Here is a 20,411-nt window from a genome sequence, read left to right on the forward strand (position 1 = left end):
TAAACCATCATATCATCTGCAAAAAGTGATAGTTTTATTTCATTGTTGCCTATGCTTATTCTTTCTTTCACTTATTTTCTTGCTATAGCAAGGATTTCTATTATAATATTCCAGAGCAAAATCCCTGCTTCACCCCTAATATTATTGGAAAGACTTCTTCATTATCCTTACTACAGATAATGTAATTGATTTTAGAAAGATACTGCTTATTATTTAGAGGAAATCTCCATTTATTTCTGTGCTTTGTAATATTTTTCTTTTTATAACAAAAATGGGTATTGTATTTTGTCTGAACTTTTCTCTAAGTATATTGACAATATGATATAGTTTTGATGTTTTTTTTTTAACATGGCCAATTATACTTATAAATTTCTTAATACTGAATAATTACTGCATTTGTGATACGAATACAAGTCATAGTGTAAGATCGCTGGGATATATTACTATAATCTTTTTTCTTTCTTTCAGTTAAAGAAAAACAGAATAAGAAAAAATAAAAACAGCTAGCAGAACATCAGGAAGGATTCCAAATATATAACATATATATGTATATGTATATATACATACATATATATGTAGAAAAAATTATATTCATGAGTGTCCATCTTTTCTTTACTTCCTTGTAAATTGTTCTTTTGTTCTCTTTTGTGCACCTTTTTTACTTTACTCTTTCTCCCACCTTTATCCTTCCCATAACCCCAAGCAGTCTAAAGTTAAGAAAGGATATATATATATGTAAATATGTGCATACATACACACACACCTTCCAGCTACATACACCCATAACTTTCCTATTCCTGATAACACTTTGCTTTAATTTTGCTCCTTGCCTTGATCTTAATTAACCTCTCCCCACCCATGGATCCCTCCCTTAACTTCCTTCTTTCACCCTTTGCTTCCCTGTTTGACCATTCCTCCTCCTTTATTTCTTTATAGGTTTTGGAGAGTGCTATATCCTTAATGGTATAGATGTAGTGTCTTCTAAGTAACTCATTCATGATGTGATTAGATTTTCAAAACTACAAGCCCTCCCCCCCACCCAATGTCTCTGTGTCTATTCTTCCTCTGCACTTCATTTGTATACATTCTGTTTTTATTGTAACTCTGCTCCAATCTTTTGAGCTACTCTATTGTTGATACAATCTTTTGAGGTATTCTATTGTTGATGTCAATCTTAAACATATGGTATATATTCCCCATGTAAGAAAATATAAGCAATTTGTCCATATTGGGTTCCTTGAAATTGATCTTTGATAATAGCTCTTTTATGTTAAATTTTCTATTAAGTTCAGGTTTGATTGATAGAAAGTCTTCAAAATATGCAAGTTCATTGAATGTCCATTTTCTCATTCAATATTATAGATAATTTTGCTGGATATGATATTTTTGGTCTCAGGCCTCATTCTTTTGATTGTTGGTAGATATGATTCTAGGATCTGCGATCTTTTATTGTGGCTGCTGATAAGTCCTGTACAATTCTAATTGTAGCTTCAGTGCATTTGAATGGTTTTTTCTTGTTTCTTGCAAAATTTTCTCTTTGATCTGAGGGTTTCAGAATTTGGCAATAATATTTCTATGTATTTTCCACAAAGGATCTCTTTGAGGTGGTGATTAGTGGATTTTTCTATTTCAACTTTTCCTTGTCTCCAGGAAAATTTTCTTCCATTATTTCTTTTCTTTTCTTTTCTTTTCTTTTCTTTTCTTTTCTTTTCTTTTCTTTTCTTTTCTTTTCTTTTCTTTTCTTTTCTTTTCTTTTCTTTTCTTTTCTTTCTTTCTTTCTTTCTTTCTTTCTTTCTTTCTTTCTTTCTTTCTTTCTTTCTTTCTTTCTTTCTTTCTTTGTTTCTTTGTTTCTTTCTTTCTTTCTTTTCTTCTTTTTGTCACAACTTTTAGGCAGTCCAATTATCCTTATATTTTTTTCTTCTTGATGTGTTCTCCAGATCTGTCATTTTTTTCTTATAAGATGCTTCACATTCTGTTCTATTTTTTTTTCATTCTTTATAATCTGCTTTGATATTTTTTGGTCTCTCATAGCTTTAATGGCTTCCCCTTGTCCAAATCTAATTTTCAAAGAATTATTTTTATCTTTGAAACTCTATCTCCTTTTCTAGTTGGTTAACTTTTGTTTTTTTTTTAGTCTTCTTGTTTTTCTTGGATGATTTTTATTTTTTTTTTTAGTTTTCCCTCAATGTCTCTCATTTGATGTGTAAATTCTATTTTGAGTTTTTCTATAAATTCTCTCTGGGCAGGGAACCATTTTATATTACTTTTTGGGATAGAAGCTTTATTTATTTATTTATTTTTTTTACTTTGGTATCTTCCTCTGATGCTGAACCCTAGAATTCCTTGTTCTCATAGTGGGGTTATTCTTTGCTGGTTCATTTTTTTTTTCAATAAGAAGTATTAGTTCAAGTACCTCTATTCATGTGTTGGGAGGATAGTGCCTCAAGATTCTCTTTACCTCTCCCCTCTGATCTGGAACTCCAAGCCAAGAGATCCCTGGTTGCAAGTGCCTATAGACAATAGCATCACTGCCCCACTGCCTCTGCACTCATGGGTGTCCTGGTTCTTCTTCACCTAGGGTCACATCTCAGCAGCACTGTTGGGACTGGTAACCAGTACTTCCTAATAAGTAGAGATTCTCTCAATCTTCCTGGACACGGATCCTGATTCTTTAAGCTGTCCAGGAGATGAAAGTTTCTGTGGTTCCTGTTGAGTCTCTAGCCAAACCCAGCTTGCCTCAGGGGTCCCCATTTGGTGCTTACACTTCATTCAGGTTAATCCCCCACCCAGGATCTTAAGATCTTTTTGGGATGTACCAGGAGGACCACTGTTTTGCCCTAAGTCTTCTTGATTTTTCGCCAATCTATGTTACCCTAATTGCAAATTTGTTTTACTTGTGCAGGAAATTTGGAGGACTTGAAATTTATCAACCTACTTGCCATCTTTCTGGAGTCCTTCCTGTAATCTTCTTACTACTATTTTATTTAACAATTTTCTATCAATGGGGAATGTGCATCAATTAGAAAAATTGGTTAACAGTTGTCCTTTTCTGTTTTGACTACTCCTCGTTTAGGTATTAAGTCCATATGTGTTTCTTTACTTACTTTTTCTTTTCTTTTCTTTTTTTTAAAGATACACATGACACTAAATTTTGTTCCTTGAATGTGTGGAACAGAACATGTAAATGTGACTAGAGGGAGGGATGGTATATATATAACAGTGATAGAGAGTGTTAGAAACTTGATTATGTGTTTCTTATTACTTCCTTTTTTTCAATTTATTTATTTTTAATTAGCATTGCATGTTGGGAGGGGAAAAAAAATCAGAGCAAAAGGGAGAAAATCCATGGGAGAGGAAAAATAAAAAAACAGAAAAAATAGGTGAACATAGCATGTGTTTACATTCAATCTCCATACTTTTTTTTTTTCTGGATGCAGATGGCATATTCTGTCCAAAGTCTATTGGAATTGCTTTGGATCACTGAACTGCTGAGAAGAACCAAGTCTTTCATAGTTAATCATTGCACATTCTTGCTGTTATTATGTACAATATATTCCTGGTTTTCCTTGTTTGACTCAGCATCTGTTCATGTAAATCTTTCTAGGCCTTTCTAAAATCAGCTTGTTCATCACTTTTTATAGAACAGTAATATTCCATTATATATCACAACTAAGTCAGCCATCCCCCAACTGGTGGACATCTATTCATTTTCCAATTCTTTGCCATCACAAAAAGAGCTGCTGCAAACATTTTTGCACATGTGGGTTCTTTTCTCTCCTTTAAGATTTCCTTGAGATACAGACCCAGTAGTGGCACTTTGAGGTCAAAGAGTATGTACAATTTTGTAGCCTTTTGGGCACAGTTCTAGATTGCTCTTCAGAATGGTAGGATCATTTCACAATTCCACTAACAATACGTTAGTATCCTAGTTTTCTCACATTCCCTCCAACATTTATCATTATCTATTCCTGTCATCTTAGCCAATCTGAGAGGTGGAAGGTGATACCTGAGTCATTTTAATTTTCATTTCTCTAAACAATAGTGATTTAGAACATTTTTTCATAAGACTAGAAAGGACTTTAATTTCTCCATCTGAAAGTTGTCTATTTATATCCTTTGACCATTTATCAATTGGGGAAAGACTAGTATTATTAAAAATCTTTACCTACTTTTTCAAACATTTTATTTGCATGGGTATTAATTGTTCTTTATATGTTTGGTAGAATTCACTTGTCAATCCACCTGGTCTTAGGAAATTTGTTCCTATGGAGTAGGCTGTTGGAATTATAAAGAGAAAATTGTAGGCTTGATATTATGAGATGAAAAACAACAATAATATTTCTTAATAATTAGAGCTGTACTAAAGGAGAATTAGCTATTGATGGTGTTGTGGGTTTTCTCTCTTGTACATCTTTGAGAGAGGTTGGGGGATTATTATTTAATGCATTTTAGAATGGATTTTGGGGCAATGAGGGGGAAGAAGTATGTGAGCTGAATCAAGTAGCCACTGATGTGCCTTCTAACACCAAAATTTGATAATTCTGTGACACTTTCATTGTTTATGTAGCTAACAAAGTCTAGCTCCTGTCATTCATGGAGGCAATTTGCAGAACTTAGAAGATACTGTTGTGAATCCTTATTAGTACTGTTCATTCTCTCTTGTAGTCATTTTTTTCAATTCAACATCAAACTGTAATTCAATGTCAATATGGCCTTTGATTCTCATGAGGCTTTTTTTCCAACATCATTGCACCATTCTTTATTGCTAAGATATGGACACTTCTTCAGTCATCTGAGAATTTCTTCTCTCTGTACGCAGAAAAGATGATCATTTATCAATTCGTTCATTGACTCAGCATGTGATGAGGATAGAAGCTAGATAATAAAACAACAAGAAATACTTTGCCTTCAAGGATTCAAATTTTCATGGTTCTATGTAATTGGATTTTGAAATAAAACAAAAGAATCAATTATTATCATCATATATGTTCAAAGTAACAGATTTTTATTTTTATGTCATTCTCATTTGGAAAATATTAGTGGGATAAAGCAACTTATACATAGAAAATTAGATTTAAAATAGATACAAAATAGTTATTGAGTAATTTCTGGATCAAGTATATCAATATCAATAGAGAACAAGATATTCTTTTGAAAGGACACAGGCTCTAAACTGTGCTTTGAAGGAAACCAGCGAGCGATTCCATGAAGCAGAGATGAGGAAGGAGAGCATTTCAGATTTTGGGGATATCCAGGACAAAGGAACAGAGATAGGAGATGAAATGTAGTATAGGTAGAATAGCAATTAGGCCAGTTGGAAAAGTTGGTCAACAAGTGTATCATAGAGTGCTTGAGGGAGAATAATATGTCATAAGTTTGGAAAAGTCAGATTGTGAAGGGATTTCAAAGCTCGCTAGAAGAGAATGAGTTTTGCCTAAGAATCAGGCTGTTAAAACTACAGGGTACCACTGAAATTTCTTGGGCAGAGAAGTGACACAATTTGAGCCACTTGATCAGAACATTCCATTGCCAAAGATGGTCTCCACCTGTGCTATTTGCTGCTACATTTTGCTTTTCTTCATCCATGCTTTGATGAGCTCAGCAATATAACAACAGTAATAATAAATAACAATAATTATACCAGCTAATGTTTGCAAAATAATTTAGAAATATTGTCATTTTATTCTCACAACAATCTTTGCAGTGTATATTATTATTCTCATGTTACAGATGAGGAAACTAAGTCAAACTGGGCTGTGTCACATGCCCAAAGTCACATAGCAAGTAGTGTCTGAATTAGGATTTGAGTTCTGTTTTTCTTGACTCCACTTTCTTTGTTCTAGCCACTGTACAATCTAGTCATCTTTATATTTCTAGCTATATTCAATCATTTTTCAGTTGTATAGAATTCTCCATGATCCTACTTGGGGTTTTCTTGACAAAAATACTAGAATAGTTTGACATTTCCTTCTTTAGCTCATCTTACATATTTAAAGATAAGAAAACTGAGGCAAATGGGTTTAATTGGCTTATCCAGGTTCACACAGCTGGTAAATGTCTGCAACCAGATTTGAACTCAGAAAGTCTTCCAGATTTAAGCCTCAATGCTCTATCATTTACCTGTCCTATCTCCAATTATATTATCTAACTATGTTAACTATAACTATATATAAAACTGAGTTATATTTACCTATCTATTTATCATATTTTAAATCCCATTGGCTCTAATTCCCATGGGATCTCTTTGAATATTTTATGTCACAGTGTAAGCCTCCTGATGTCATTGGTCCTTTTCAAGAACAAAGAACAAAAAAGAACAAGAACAATTCGAATTTTTGTACACCAATTTTTAGTTCTTCAATTCACTTTTTTCTTCCCAGAATCTCAGAGCTGAAAGTCTTGCAAAAGTGAACACACTGAAATCTACTGCCCTGAGTCAAAATAGGAAGCATTTCACCTGAACACCACTCCATGTACTGACACCCTTGCTGATTCTCCTCTCTGTCCTTTCCCCTGTTCTGAAGGCATTTCCCCATCAATGCCATAGACATAGCAGACATTTTTGTCTGGCATGAGAGGATTTGAAATATAAAGCAATAAATTTTCATTTTAAGAAAGCCAAAAAAAAAAAAAAAAAAAGAAAAGAAATTTTTGTCTGGGATGGGGTGCAAGTGTTCTGGGGCAGCTTCCCCCATGCAGTTTCCTTTTATGAGATTTGAGGCCTTTTCAGAGGTTTCTGATTTTTTCTCATTTTCAATTTGGTTTAAATCTTATTTGATTTTCATTGTGATTTGAAAACCTTGGACATGGTTATATAGAAAATATTGGTGAAGATTTCTTTCAAATTGCTAAAAATGCTTACATTCTTTTCTCATAGTATATAATTCATTATTAGTGACATCTGTTTTATGGAAATGTTTGCAAGCATGTCATGTATAAGTACTTTGGACAAAGATGCTAATATTGTTCTATTTCACTTTCACTGAAAGTGAAGGGTATCTCCTAGTATCTGCTGTGGGTCAGCCATCTCTTCTTTTTTTATTATAGCTTTTTATTTACAAGATATATGCATGGGTAATTTTTCAGCATTGACCCTTGTAAAACCTTCTGTTCCAGCTTTTCCCCTCCTTCCCCCCACCCCTCCCCTAGATGGCAGGTACATACATGTTAAATGTTAAAGTGTATGTTAAACACAATATATGTATACATATCCATACAGTTATTTTGCTGCACACACCAAAAAAAATCAGACTTAGAAATAAGGTAAAAATAATCTGAGAAGGAAAACAAAAATGCAAGTGGACAAAAACAGGAGTGGAAATGCTATGTTGTGATCCATACTCATTTCCCATAGTTCTTTTGCTGGGTGTAGCTGGTTCTCTTTGTTATTGAACAAATGGAACTGATTTGGTTCATCTTCTTGAGAGCCACGTCCATCAGGATTAATAGTCATATAGTATTGTTGTTGTATTGTTGTAATGACCTCCTGATCCTGCTCATTTCACTCAGCATCAGTTCATGTAAGTCTCTCCAGGCTTTTCTGAAATCATCCTGCTGGTCATTTCTTACAAAACAATATTCCATAACATTCATATACCACGACTTATTCAGTCATTCTCCAATTGATGGGTATCCATTCAATTTCCAGTTTCTATCCACAACAAAAAGAGTCGCCATAAACATTTTTGCACATGTGGGTCCCTTTCCATTTTTTAAGATCTCTTTGGAATATAATCCCAGTAGTAACACCGGGCAGCCACCTCTTCTGATGGAAACACAATGATGTGATGTAGCACAATGGATAGAATGATGGACCTGGAATCAGGAAAGTCTTAGTTCAAATTCAGCCTCAGACACTTACTACCTATATGACCTGGACAAATCACTTAGCTTCTACTTTAGTTTTCTCATATATAAAATGAGAGTAATAATAGCATTCACCTTGTAGGGTTATTCTGAAAACCAAATGAGATAGTAATTGTAAAGGGCTGTGGAAATGGTTTTTTAAAAGACTTTTGAATTTCCAAAACATATGGATGGATAATTTTTCAATTATTAACCCTTGTGTTTCAATTTTTCCTTGCCTTCCCCCCCATCCCCTCCCCTAGATGGCAAATAATTCAATATATGTTAACATGGTAAAAATGTACGTTAAATCCAATATATGCATACATATTTATACAATTATCTTGCTGCACCAGACAAGTCAAATCAAAAAGGAAAAACATGAGAAAGAAAATAAAATGCAAGCAAACAACAAAGAGGGAAAATGCTATGTTGTGGTCCATATTCAGTTCCTACAGCTTTCTCTGGATGTAGATGGCTCTCTTCATCATAAGATCATTGGAATTGGCTTGGATTATCTCATTGTTGAATAAAGCCATGTCCATTAGAATTGATCATTGTATAATCTTGTCATTGCTGTGTACGATGATCTCCTGGTTCTGCTCATTTCAATTAGCATCAGTTCATGTAAGTCTTTCCAGGTCTCTCTGAAATCATCCTGCCGATCATTTCTTAATGAACAATAATACTATCACTTATTCAGCCATTCTCCAATTGATGGGCATCCACTCAGTTTCCAGTTTCTTACCACTACAAAAAGGGTTGCCAAAGACATTTTTTGTGCAAATGTTTTAAGTGCTAGTTACTAGAGAGTATCATCTCACCTGAACTCACTATATTCTCTTTTGATGAGTTGCCTAGGTCATAAAGGAAATCTAGGTCCAGACCATTACCCTACAATAGTGGACTTTAAGATTTTTCATTAATAAAAGTCTTTGCTTATTATTACTATTATTGTCATTGTTGCTATTATAGTTTATTTTTTCAAATATATGCAAAGATAGTTTTCAGCATTCATCTTTGCAAAATTTTGTGTTCCAAATTTTTTCTCCCTTTCTCCCCACACCGCCTCCCCAAGATAGCAAGCAAACCAATATAAGATAAACATGTGTATAATCCACTTAAACATTTTCCCATTTTTGTCATGCTGAACAAGAAAAATCAGATTAAAAGTTAAAAAAAAACCAAGAAAAAAGACAAATAAACAAACAACAACAAAAAGATGAAAATACTATGCTTTATTCCTCATTCAGTTGCTATAGTTCTCTCTGGATGCAGATGGCTCTCTCCTTGAATTGCCTTGAATCACCTCATAGTTGAAAAGAGTCAAGTCTATCACAGTTGATCATCACATAATTTTGGTATTACTAGATACAAGGGTCTTTTGTTTCTGTTCATTTCTTTTTGGATCAGTTCATATAGGTCTTTCCAGTTCATATAGTCCTGCTCATCATTTCTTATAGAACAATAATATTCCATTACATTCATATATCATAATTTTTCAGTTATTCCCCAAATGATGGACATCCACTCAGTTTCTATTTCCTTTCCACTACAAAAAAAAAGGCTGTTACAAATATTTTTGCACATGTGAAACCTTTGGTTTTAAACAAATATTTGGCTTAGCTCACATAATGAAATCTTCTAGAATTATAAATTCCTTGTAACAAAGAGCATAAGACTTATTTAAAACCCAAAAGAAACAGAAGCCTGGGGTGCTTCCTGGGTCTCTACATAATGTGTTGAGAGTTATTTTAAAACATTCCACAAGTTCTCTTAAGCATTCCCACCCAGATATATTTTAGAAATTCACATTCTGCTGGTTAAATCCACTGTCCAAAATGCATTCCTGATTTTTTAAAAAATTACCTTGTAATCATCAATAGAAGGTGAAATCACAAAAATCCACATACTATTCTAATCCACATAACAACATGCTCTTCTATTTTGATCTAAATGTAGTAGGGCATCTGGCCAACAATGTACTTTCATTAAAAGGAAAAAAAATACTAAAAATGGGTGAAGATGAAAAAAGCATACCTTCCTCTTCCAAAACTAAATGATGAGGAAGCAAATTGAATATCTCATGAATTCTAAGAGCATACAACAGAGATAATTCATTCCAGAAAGGGCATCTCAGCAAAAGAAAGGTCATATTTCATTCCAAAAAGTCAGATTTTTTTTTTCCTATCAGGCACATATGAAGCATTGCTAATATGAAACTTTCTGCACAAAACCTATTATACACACTGCTTACATTGTTAGACTTTAATAAAGTTCAACATGACAATACTGAGTGTAAATATTTATTTATGTCCCTTGAGTTCATTCTGTGCTTTCTTCCCCAAGTTGCAGATGACAGATCTATGGCATTCTCCAGAGAGAACTCTCTATTAACTGTGACAAGAGAAAAGCAGTAACAGGTGATCTTGTCATGCCCAATGGGGTATCCAATAGGCAATCTCAGTGGTCATTGCTTCTCTTTCCAAGTACTCATGAATCAACAGTCATCAAGCATTTATGAAGCACGTTATGTCCCAGACAATGTGCTAGTCTCTAGAGATAGGCCAATAGAGCCAGTTTCTTTTTTCCATAACTATCCAATGTGAACCATGCCTTTAATTATTAAAAAATAACATTCTCCATAAAATACTCTGATAGTTTAGTTTTGGAGAGGATGCTGGATTATAGAATATGAAACCAGCAGGGCATAATATCTAACTTGTGGCAACAAGATGGAAAAGCTTAATTTTGGAACTCAGATAGTACCTGCAGTTTGTTACTATGTTCACCTAGTTTCCCCAAAGGATAAGAATTTTGGACCTATGTCTGGAAGACCTGAGTTCAAATCCTACCCAAGAAATTTACTAGCTGTTTGACCCTGAGAAATTCACTTAGCCTCTATGTGCCTCAGTTTCCTAATCTATAAATTGAGGATAATAATAATAATTCCCTCCCAGGGTGGTTGTAAAGATCAAATGACATAATATTTTAAAGCATTTTTTAAAACTTGACCATTTTAATAACTAGATGATAAATTTCTTGATAATGGGAAGATATGAAGAAAAAAGGGCTCTCAGTCCCTTACAATTGCCTTTTTTTTTTTTTTTTTACAGACCATGGCAAGGTGACTGAAAAGGGGACAAAATATGATAGGAGTAATAATAGTGTAATTGCTCAGTTGTTTCAGGATTCTCTGATTCTTTGTGACCTCATTTGGATTGTCTTGATAAAGATATTGGAGCAAAGATACTCCAGTTTATTTTACAGATGAGGAAACAAAGAAAATAGAGTTAAGTGACTTGTCCAAGGCCATACAGCTAGTGTCTGAGGCCAGATTAGAACTCAAGAAGATGAGTCTTCCTGATTCCAAGCCTAGTATTTATATACATAGTATTTTAAGGTTCACAAAGTACTTCATAAATATTATCTCATTTGATTCTCACAATCGTGGGAGGTAGGTACTATTATTATTCCCATTTTACAGATAAGGAAATTGAAGCAACCAGAGGTTAATTGACTTGCTCATGGTCACAAAGTTAGTAAGTATCTGAGGCTAGATTTGAATTCAGGTCTTCATGACTCCAAGTCTTATGCTGTATAGGTTGTGTGACCTAGTTACCTTCTAAAGCAATACAATTCATTCATTAACTGTTAGCTCTTTAAAAGTGAGACCTCTGTACAATAGTGACTGTATTTTTCCCATATGTTATTTGAAGAAATGAACTATACTGACATTTATGGACATTTTTGCAGTAAACAAAACCAGAAAATAAATAAAAGTCAAGTGTTCAATAAGTAGAAAGATAGCTCATGGTTTGTCTTTGCTTATCAGCAATTATCATGCATACTGCAATGGGAGCTGGCCGAGCATCTCACAAATGATATTTTTATTGCAAGGAATCTCTTTTTCATGTGACAGTTCAAAAACTGGGCAACACAATCTTATCTGCTGATAAAGCACATCTTCTACCTCTTGACAGAGAGGTGCTGGGTTAGAAATGTAGAATGAGACATACATGTCCATACTTGGCCAATATGTTGAAATATTTTCCTTGCCCATGAATATTTCTTGAAATAGAGTATTCAATTTTAAAGAGAGATGGGATGAACTGATGCTGAGCCAAGTAATTAGGACTAAGAGGACATTATGTACAGCAACAACAAGGTTATACAATGATCAATTCTTATGGACATAGCTTTTTTCAACAATGAGGTGATTCAAGCCAATTCCAATAGACTTGTGATGGAGAGAGCCATCTGCATCCAGAGAGAGGACCATAGGGATTTAGTGTGGATCACAATGTAATTATTTTCACATTTTTGTTGTTGTTTTCTTGCTTTTTGTTTTCTTTTTCATTGTAACATGATAATTGTGGAACTATACACATATTGCACATTTTTAACATATTAGATTATTTGCTGTTTAGGGGAAGGAACAGGGGAAGGAAGGAAGAAAAAATCTGGAACACAAGATTTTGCAAGAGTGAATGTTGAAAACTATTTTGCATATATTTTAAAAGTAAAAAGCTATTATTGCAAATGAAAATAAATAAATCTGAAAAAATAAAGGTAGATTAGTGATAGGAAAGGAGGAAAAAGCAAGAGAAAATGAAAGAAAGAGAGAGAGAGAGAGAGAGAGAGAGAGAGAGAGAGAGAGAGAGAGAGAGAGAGAGGGAGAGGGGAGGGGGGAGAAAGAGAAACAGGATGTAATGAGAGATTAATCATATACTCTCTCTGCCTCATATTCAAAATTCCACTTAGACACTGAAGAGAGTGAGATCAAGGGTACTAGTGAAGGATTTTTAATAGGGAAATGAAAAGCAGACAGTAACTGTCCCCCAAGGCAATGTTCTCCCTCTTCACCTCCCCAACGCTTAGCACAATACCTGATACATAGCAAATGTTTAATAAAGTCATGAGGATAATAATGATGATAAAGAATATATGAAGCCTCTTTTCTCAGGAAAGTAGGAAGTGAGATCATTTGTTGATAGATGTGATGGAAGATGTCTAGATCTGGAAGATAGAAGTGGTTTGAATCATCCTCACTGCTTTATTGCTTTTTTTCTGCTGCCACTACTATTGCTTTTCTCATGTGTTTTCCTCCTTCTTCTCCTCTTCCTCCTCCTCCTCCTTACTCTTTCTTTTTTTTCCTTCTTTCTCCTTCTCTTCCTCCTCTTCTTCTTCCTCCTCTCTCATGCAGTTCTAAAAATATATAAATATAGAACTCTGGTAGGGTGTATGAGGCAACATTCATTATATCTTGAAATTGTTCAGTCGATTTTTATTAGTGTATTTCACATACTTCTCTTTTGAGGAAAAGTTTGCCTTTGTTAGCCAAGTTTAAATTTCTCTTTTAGACCTATTTATCCTACTTTCTATTGATTCTTTAGTACAAGGTAGAGAAAATTAAATTGTCCTTACCATTTGACAGGTTGGTTGTTTTTCTTTTATTCTCTAAAAGGATCAAAGTGACATCACTAAATGTACACTGTCTAATGTCTAAATATTTTTCTTTTGGACAAATAGCTGCATGATTATGTGCCTCAACTAACCTGAATTTGTACCATTTTTTAAAAATCTTGATGAAAACCTTTACACTAATCCTTATCAGTTTTCATCCTTACAGGATCTGTTTCTTTTCCCATTGGCCTATAAATCTGTAGAAGATTGAACTCCTTTGGGTCTTAGCGAGTTTATCTTGAATCCACTGTTTGATTTTCTGCTTGTTATTTGTCTTGTTATTCCAAAGCAATAAAATGTGTTGCTATTCTATTCCTGATTTCTTCCTGGTCTATTGGGAAAATTCCTTGTGGGGTCTGAGCCAAGAATAACACTACTGTTGAATCTAAGAATATGATTCCAAAGCCCAGTTCAATACCTGTTATACACAAGCAGTCTGCTAATAAATAAATGGGTTTTAATAACTCAAAGAAATATAAACAATGATTGAATGACTGGAAAATTGATAGAGTCTCAACCCCAGAGAGGAAATGGCCCATTGCTGTAATTAGAGAAGCCCTGTAGTTACATGAGGACCAGCTAAAACGTACTGGGAACAATCAGCAGGCCATATCAACAGCATGCAAGAGTGGCTTTCATTGGAGCATTGAAGGAGGATAAAGGAACATGACAAGGAAATGGGGGGGGATCATTACACTGGATAATACAGTAGATTCTTTAGTTTATTCTAAAAGGGAAAAAGAGACCCAGGAGAGCTTTTGGATTTGGGAATGGTATGCCACAATTGTATGAAAAATCAACATCTTTGTGTCTCTCTTTTACATAATTCATCAGCAAGGAAGTAATCAGAGGATAGTGTGGGTTCACCATGTGCTCCTTCCCTAAGCATTCTATATCACAGGATGTAGAGCTCAAAAGAATCTGTCACTCCCTTTTATGGAAGTCACTTCACTCATCGTCAATATGATAGCCAGCATTGCTTTAAGCCAGAATGCTTTAAGATTTAGAAAGCTCTTTACATATATTATTTCATTTAACCCTCACAACAACCATTCAAGGTACTTGCTTTTATTGCCCCTATGTTACATATAGGGAAACTGAGGCTGAGAGAGTTTAGATGATTTGACCAAAGACACAACTAAGAGATATCTGAGGTAGGATATGCACTTCTATATTCTTACTTCCAAAGCTAATGCTCTAACCACTGAATAACTTCATAGTCTCTTTCCATCAGTATTACCCATAAGTAAGAAGCCAATTTAGAAAATCTTTGCTCCTCTAATTCAAGTTCCCCCATTGTTTCTATCATAACATATTGCCTCCTCTTGTCCTTTGATAGTGTTTTGAATTTACCCATTTAATGGAGGTTGGTATTGCAATAAGGTTTAGTAGTAGCCCTGGCTGTATTCCTTAACTGATAACTGAGATAAATTTCTTCTTTCATAAACTAAAGGAGCATGCATATTCTATGAAAGTAAATGGAACAAATGATGTCCAGTGAGTGCAAATGAAACCAAATGATACCCTGTGAGTGCAGGGGGAACCAAATGATGCCGGTGATCCTTCTTGCCTTAAAAACTTTAGCAACTTTAAGACTAATGCCTTTGCAATATTCCCCACTCTCTGCTTTGAATTTAGTGTCTTATGAGTAAATGAAATGATGGGCTGTTATTATCTATATCTGCTAGATTATTAATGAAATCCAAATCATAATTTTTTTTCATAATCAATTCATCCCCCTTTAGGTAAACTTTAGATTCTTGATAGAAATGTAAAACTATGGCATATTTTAGTTTTTTACTGTCCCACATCAGTCATTAAAATCCATTGCCTTCCTTCTATACAACTCTTATAATCAGCCAGAACTTAAAGATAAAAAAATCAAGAAATACTAATTTTTTTTTTAATTTTGTAGAAATGTCTATGTGTTACTAATACTGAGGAGGGAGGTTCACTTTTGTTGTACTTATAAATATCTCCCCAGGGAGAGACCCCTGTGAGCTCCAACTTCTTTTCCAGGCTTTCATCCTCCCCATCCTCCTCAACCTCAATCTCCACAGCATTGTTTCCTTTAGAGCATAGACAGACATTGGAGGCAAACCTGCATTACCCGTAATATGATTTATCTTTACTGGCCCTCCTGCTACTTTCTGCTGATGCAACCTGAACTCCTCTTAGGATTGAATTCACTCTAACTGTTCCTCTTGGAACTGACACTACCTTGTGTTCAGTTCAATGGAGCATAACAACATTTCTCTGGAGTCACAGTGCTCATTTCTGTGGAGAAGATAGGTCAAAGGAAGATTGTTTGTACCCAGTAGGAAGAAAATGGTGTGATCTCCTTTAAAAGGATTTACCCTCCTTACTTCCTGTGCAGGAGGTAAGAGTGAGTGGTGCTTCTTTCCACTTCCACTTTCTACTACAAACCTTTCTACATAGTGACATCTGGTAATTATACTGCCATTTATAAGAGAAAAAGTTGGGCTTGAAGAGCAAGTGATAAGAGATGGATAGCCACAATGTTCTTCTGGATCCCTTTATTTCAGTAGAAATTGAAGAAAGACTACAGTGTTGGAAATACTTTTTTTGGACAGACTTATAGTCATGGACAAGATACCATGGATGGCCACATACAAATGGTTTGCAATTTGTGGAAGGAATAGACAAACGTCTTTTTTTAAAAAAATTGAGCATTTGAAATATGGCTTTTTTTTAAAGCTTTTTATTTTCAAAACATGCATAGATAGTTTTCAACATTCACCCTTGCAAAAATTTGTGTTTCAAAATTTTTTCTCTCTCCCTTCTCTCTATTCTCTCCCCTAGATGTTATATACGTGCAATTCACACGTATTTCCACATTTATCATGCTAGACAAGAAAAATCAGATCAAAAAAGAAAAAAAATGAGAAAGAAAACAAAATTCAAGCAAACAACAACAAAAATATGAAAATATTATGTTGTGATCTACACTCAGGTCCCACAGTACTTTGTCTGGGTGCAACTGGCTCCCTCATTATGAGACAATCAGAACTGGCCTGAATCACTTCACTACTGAAAAGAGCCATGTCCATCAGAATTGAGAACATTGTATAATCTTGTTGCTGTGAAAAATGTTCTCTTGATTCCACTCACTTCACTTAGCATCAGTTCATGTAAGTCTCTCCAGGACTTTATGAAATCATCCTACTGATCATTTCAATAATAAGGAAAAAATAGATCTATCATCTCCTCTGAGTATGTTAGTCAAATGTTATTGGTCTATTATTCTCTCTGTTTTATTCTTCCCTCATTTAAGTATTAGAACAATATTTGTGTCATCAAAAGAGTCAGTTAGAATTTTTTTAATTAAATCTAGGCCTAATTTGCAGAGTTATGACTTGGTCTTTAAATATTTGATAACTTTCACCTATAAATCTTTTTTCCTCATGATTATTCAAAATAACAGTTAGTGAAATTTCATTTTTAAGACTTTAAACACTTCATTGATGATCTGTTTTAACTGAGCCTCATGTCACACTTTCTAAAAACATTTTAAAGCTCCATTGCTCTTTCTTTTATGAACTGATGCTATTCATGTTGACTATTAGTTGCAGGTGTGCACTGAATGTCTGTGGATTTCCAGACTGAAACCAGTACCACTTGATACTCTTGACTTTTTGGATTCTTAAAAAAAAATAGTTGGGTCTTATGGCCAAGTCCCTCTCTGTCATTTTATAGGAAAGAAAAAATCCCTTAAAAGTAAAGGAGTAATAAGACAGGATGAGGGGCAAGATAGAAGGAAGGGAAAAAGATAATCATGATTTAGTATTTATAGATTAATTGCTTTAATTTTGAGAATTAGAAATTTATTAACACATAAAAATTCTATGGCTCTCTTTTTCTAGTCCAAATAAAAAAGATTCTGTGGAAGAACAAGTTAATTATAAAGTATATGTGGCTCCTGGAAGGCCTTTTGTTGTAATTCTCAATATGTGGCCCCTAACTGTGGGCATTATATTACAGGGACATTACATTTGATATGAATTTATGGAAATGACATCATTTTCATAAATTCAATTATCATCTCTATGTCTATTTATAAAGTTTCAGACTCTCTCTTCATCTTTCAGTCTCTCATCATTAACTATATTTTAGATGTCTTGACCTAAATGGGCTACAATTTCTTAGCTTTCTCTAATAGCGACTACATAGTACAGGGAGTAAAGATTTGGACTCAAATCTTGCCCTCGATGTTTTCAGTTGTGAGAGCCTGGACAAGTAAAACATTCTCTGAGCCTCAGTTTACTTATCTATAAAATGGGGGTAATAGAACCCATGAGATAACATATATAACAATTTTACAAATCTTAAAGTTATATATATATATATATATATTGGTAAGTAATGATAGAGATGGTGGAGGTAGTGGTGGTGATGATGGTGGTAGTGGTAGTAGTAGTAGTAATAGTAGAAGTAGTAGTAGTAGCAGAAATAGTAGAAGTGTAGTAGTAGTAGTAGTAGTAGTAGCAATAGTAGTATTTTCAAAACAGAATTCATAATTTTCCCCCAAAACCATTCCTTCTTCTCAAGTTTCCAAATGCCAATGAATGCATCTGCCTTTACCTTCTCTCCCTTTCTCTCTTTCCTCTTCTGGAAACCTCAGTGTGTTCTTCCACTCATCATCACCGAGTTTTAGCATCCTTATCTTCTCAAAATCTCTTGTACATGTTTTTCCTCTGCACACACAAAACTATTACCCTAGTATATGCTTTCACTCCCTCATGCCTGGACTACTGCAATATTCTGAAAGCTAGTTTCCCTGATACAAGCATCTCCCCACTCCAATCCATCCTCCACATAGTTACCAAATCAATCTCTCTAAAATGCAAATCAGCCCATACTCAATAAACTCCTGTGACTGCACATTACCTTTAGTACCAAGTACAAAATGCTACATTTGGCTTTTAAAGATCTTTACAACATGACTGATTTCTCCTCTTCCTTTCTTCTTAAATTTCTTATTCATACTGCCCTCCACCTAAGTAGGGAACACTGACTTTCATCCTATTCTTACCTATAAATATAGGTACAAAATTTGCTTATTGTCTCTTTCATTAGAATTTAACTTCTTGAGATCAGGGTTATGACTTTGCCTTTCTTTATAGCCTGCTTATTATCATTATGCCTGGCATAAAGTCAGATAGTAGAGGATAGAGGCCCTTGTGTGCTACAGTGGCTGGTGTCACAGAGTCAGACACAACTGAAGAACAAAAGGATCTTAATAAATACTTTTTTGACTAAGAAACCTTCAAGTAATTTTCCATTTAATTTTTTTCATTGAATTTTTGGATCTCCTAGATATATTAAAGGCACAAATAGAGTTATGAAGACTTGAAAGAAGAAGCATCTATCTTTAAGAAGATCATATTGTTGTGGGCCGTCACAATAAAATAAGCACATGCAAAGGAATTTGAACACTCCAAAACCAATCACTTCAAAGAGCAAAAGGTACCAATCATCAGTTAGCAAGAAGAACTTTATGGTGGAAAGAACACAGGATTTGAAGTCAGACTATCTGAGCTAAGTAACCAACGAAGTAGAAGTGAAGATGAAGTGTATTCTGTGTGAAGGCATCAAAGTAAAAGATAAAAACCAAGTTTGGTAATCAGCAAACTGACCGATTAGGGTTGAACCCAGTGATTGAAAAGGAATATAAAATTTCTCACAAAATATAGGCTGAACCTATATCTAATTGTTTATCATTTCAAGGAAGAGGGAGGTGTGGGAAGGAAGGAGAAAAGTTTGAACTCAAAACCAAATTTAAGCAAATGTTTTAAATTGCCTTTCTTTGTAATTGGTAAAAAATAAAATATTATTTTAAAAAGTTTTTTTAAATAAAATATAGACTGAAGTAAAACTGTGAAGAACTTAAATGCCATTCTTGTACATGTAGAACCTTTTTGCAAAGATCCATGACAATAAGAACTGTTTTTAGGGAGATTACTTTATAGAATCATGAAAGACAGATAGGACACAGGAAACAGGGAGTCCAAATACAAGAATGTTTTTGTAGTCTAACACATGAGAACTTGAATAAGGGTAATGTCTAATTGGAGTAAAGGGACCAGGGCAAGATAAATTGGGGAAGTAGATTGACAAGAGAATCCATTGGGGGGAAGGAATGACTATCATTCAGCAACAGAGACATGATTTGAATTCAAATGTTCTAATTTAAAATCCTGCATTATTCCCATTGTACAATATAATGCTCTACAGTCTAGTTTCAGGTTAGCTTTAAATTCAATCTTAAGCTATACATGTATAATCGATATTGGACTGCTTGTATTCTCAATGAGGGGTGAGGAAAGAACTAGGAAAAAAGGAAGAGATAGAATCTAGAACTCAAAGTTTTAAAAATGAATGTTAAAATTTGCTTTTACATGTAACTGGGGAAAGATAAAATATTAATAAATTTAAAAAAACACAATTCAATCTTAAAGAGGAACCTTGGAAAATTCTTTCTTGGGAGATCAACAATCACTTAGCCCTTCCTTTCAAACCTTTCAGCATCATGTATATTTCAGAGGAGATGGATGTTCAGATACAGGTTTGTCGAGGTGTCCTCTGAAGGTCCTTCTAACTCATTTTACTGTTTAAAAAATAGGCTAGAGAAAGGATAATGATTTATTTAAGATTCCATAGCTAACATTTAATTACTTTTTTGGGTAGATAATGCCTAATTTCCATTCTGACTTTGAGAACTCATAATTCCATTGTTGAGCTCTGGCTATATGGAAAGAACCTTTCTAGGATTGTAATAAATAACATTGTTGTTTTGATCCAAACCTATGAATTTGTTGTTGAAGGGAATGTTGCATGAAGCAACTTTCTCTATCATTACAGACTGCTACTCACTTTGCAAATTAAAGAATTGCTTGAGGCACTGAGAAATAAGTGAATTCCCCATGATTTTACCACAGACATGTGACTGAGGGGAATATGAATCCAAGTCTCCCTCATTCTAAAGTTTTCAGTCTTCTATCTTTTTTCACTACATTGCCTCTCAAAATAAATAATAAATTTATATGTAGAGTAAATCATGTGTGAGACTGGAGAAATGA

The 20,411-nt window shown here is 34.2% G+C and overlaps 1 long non-coding RNA gene across 1 annotated transcript in view; it reads left to right on the plus strand.

Annotated features, from left to right (window-relative positions):
* Positions 1 to 20,411, plus strand: part of LOC141545817 (uncharacterized) — a 76,513-nt gene that overhangs the window by 52,558 nt on the left and 3,544 nt on the right. Inside the window, exon 2 of the long non-coding RNA XR_012483145.1 lies at positions 18,649 to 18,798. This is a non-coding gene — a long non-coding RNA (uncharacterized LOC141545817). The remainder of the gene's footprint in view (positions 1 to 18,648; positions 18,799 to 20,411) is intronic.

This window comes from Sminthopsis crassicaudata, chromosome 6, assembly GCF_048593235.1.
Source record: "Sminthopsis crassicaudata isolate SCR6 chromosome 6, ASM4859323v1, whole genome shotgun sequence".
NCBI classification, from domain to species: domain Eukaryota; kingdom Metazoa; phylum Chordata; class Mammalia; order Dasyuromorphia; family Dasyuridae; genus Sminthopsis; species Sminthopsis crassicaudata.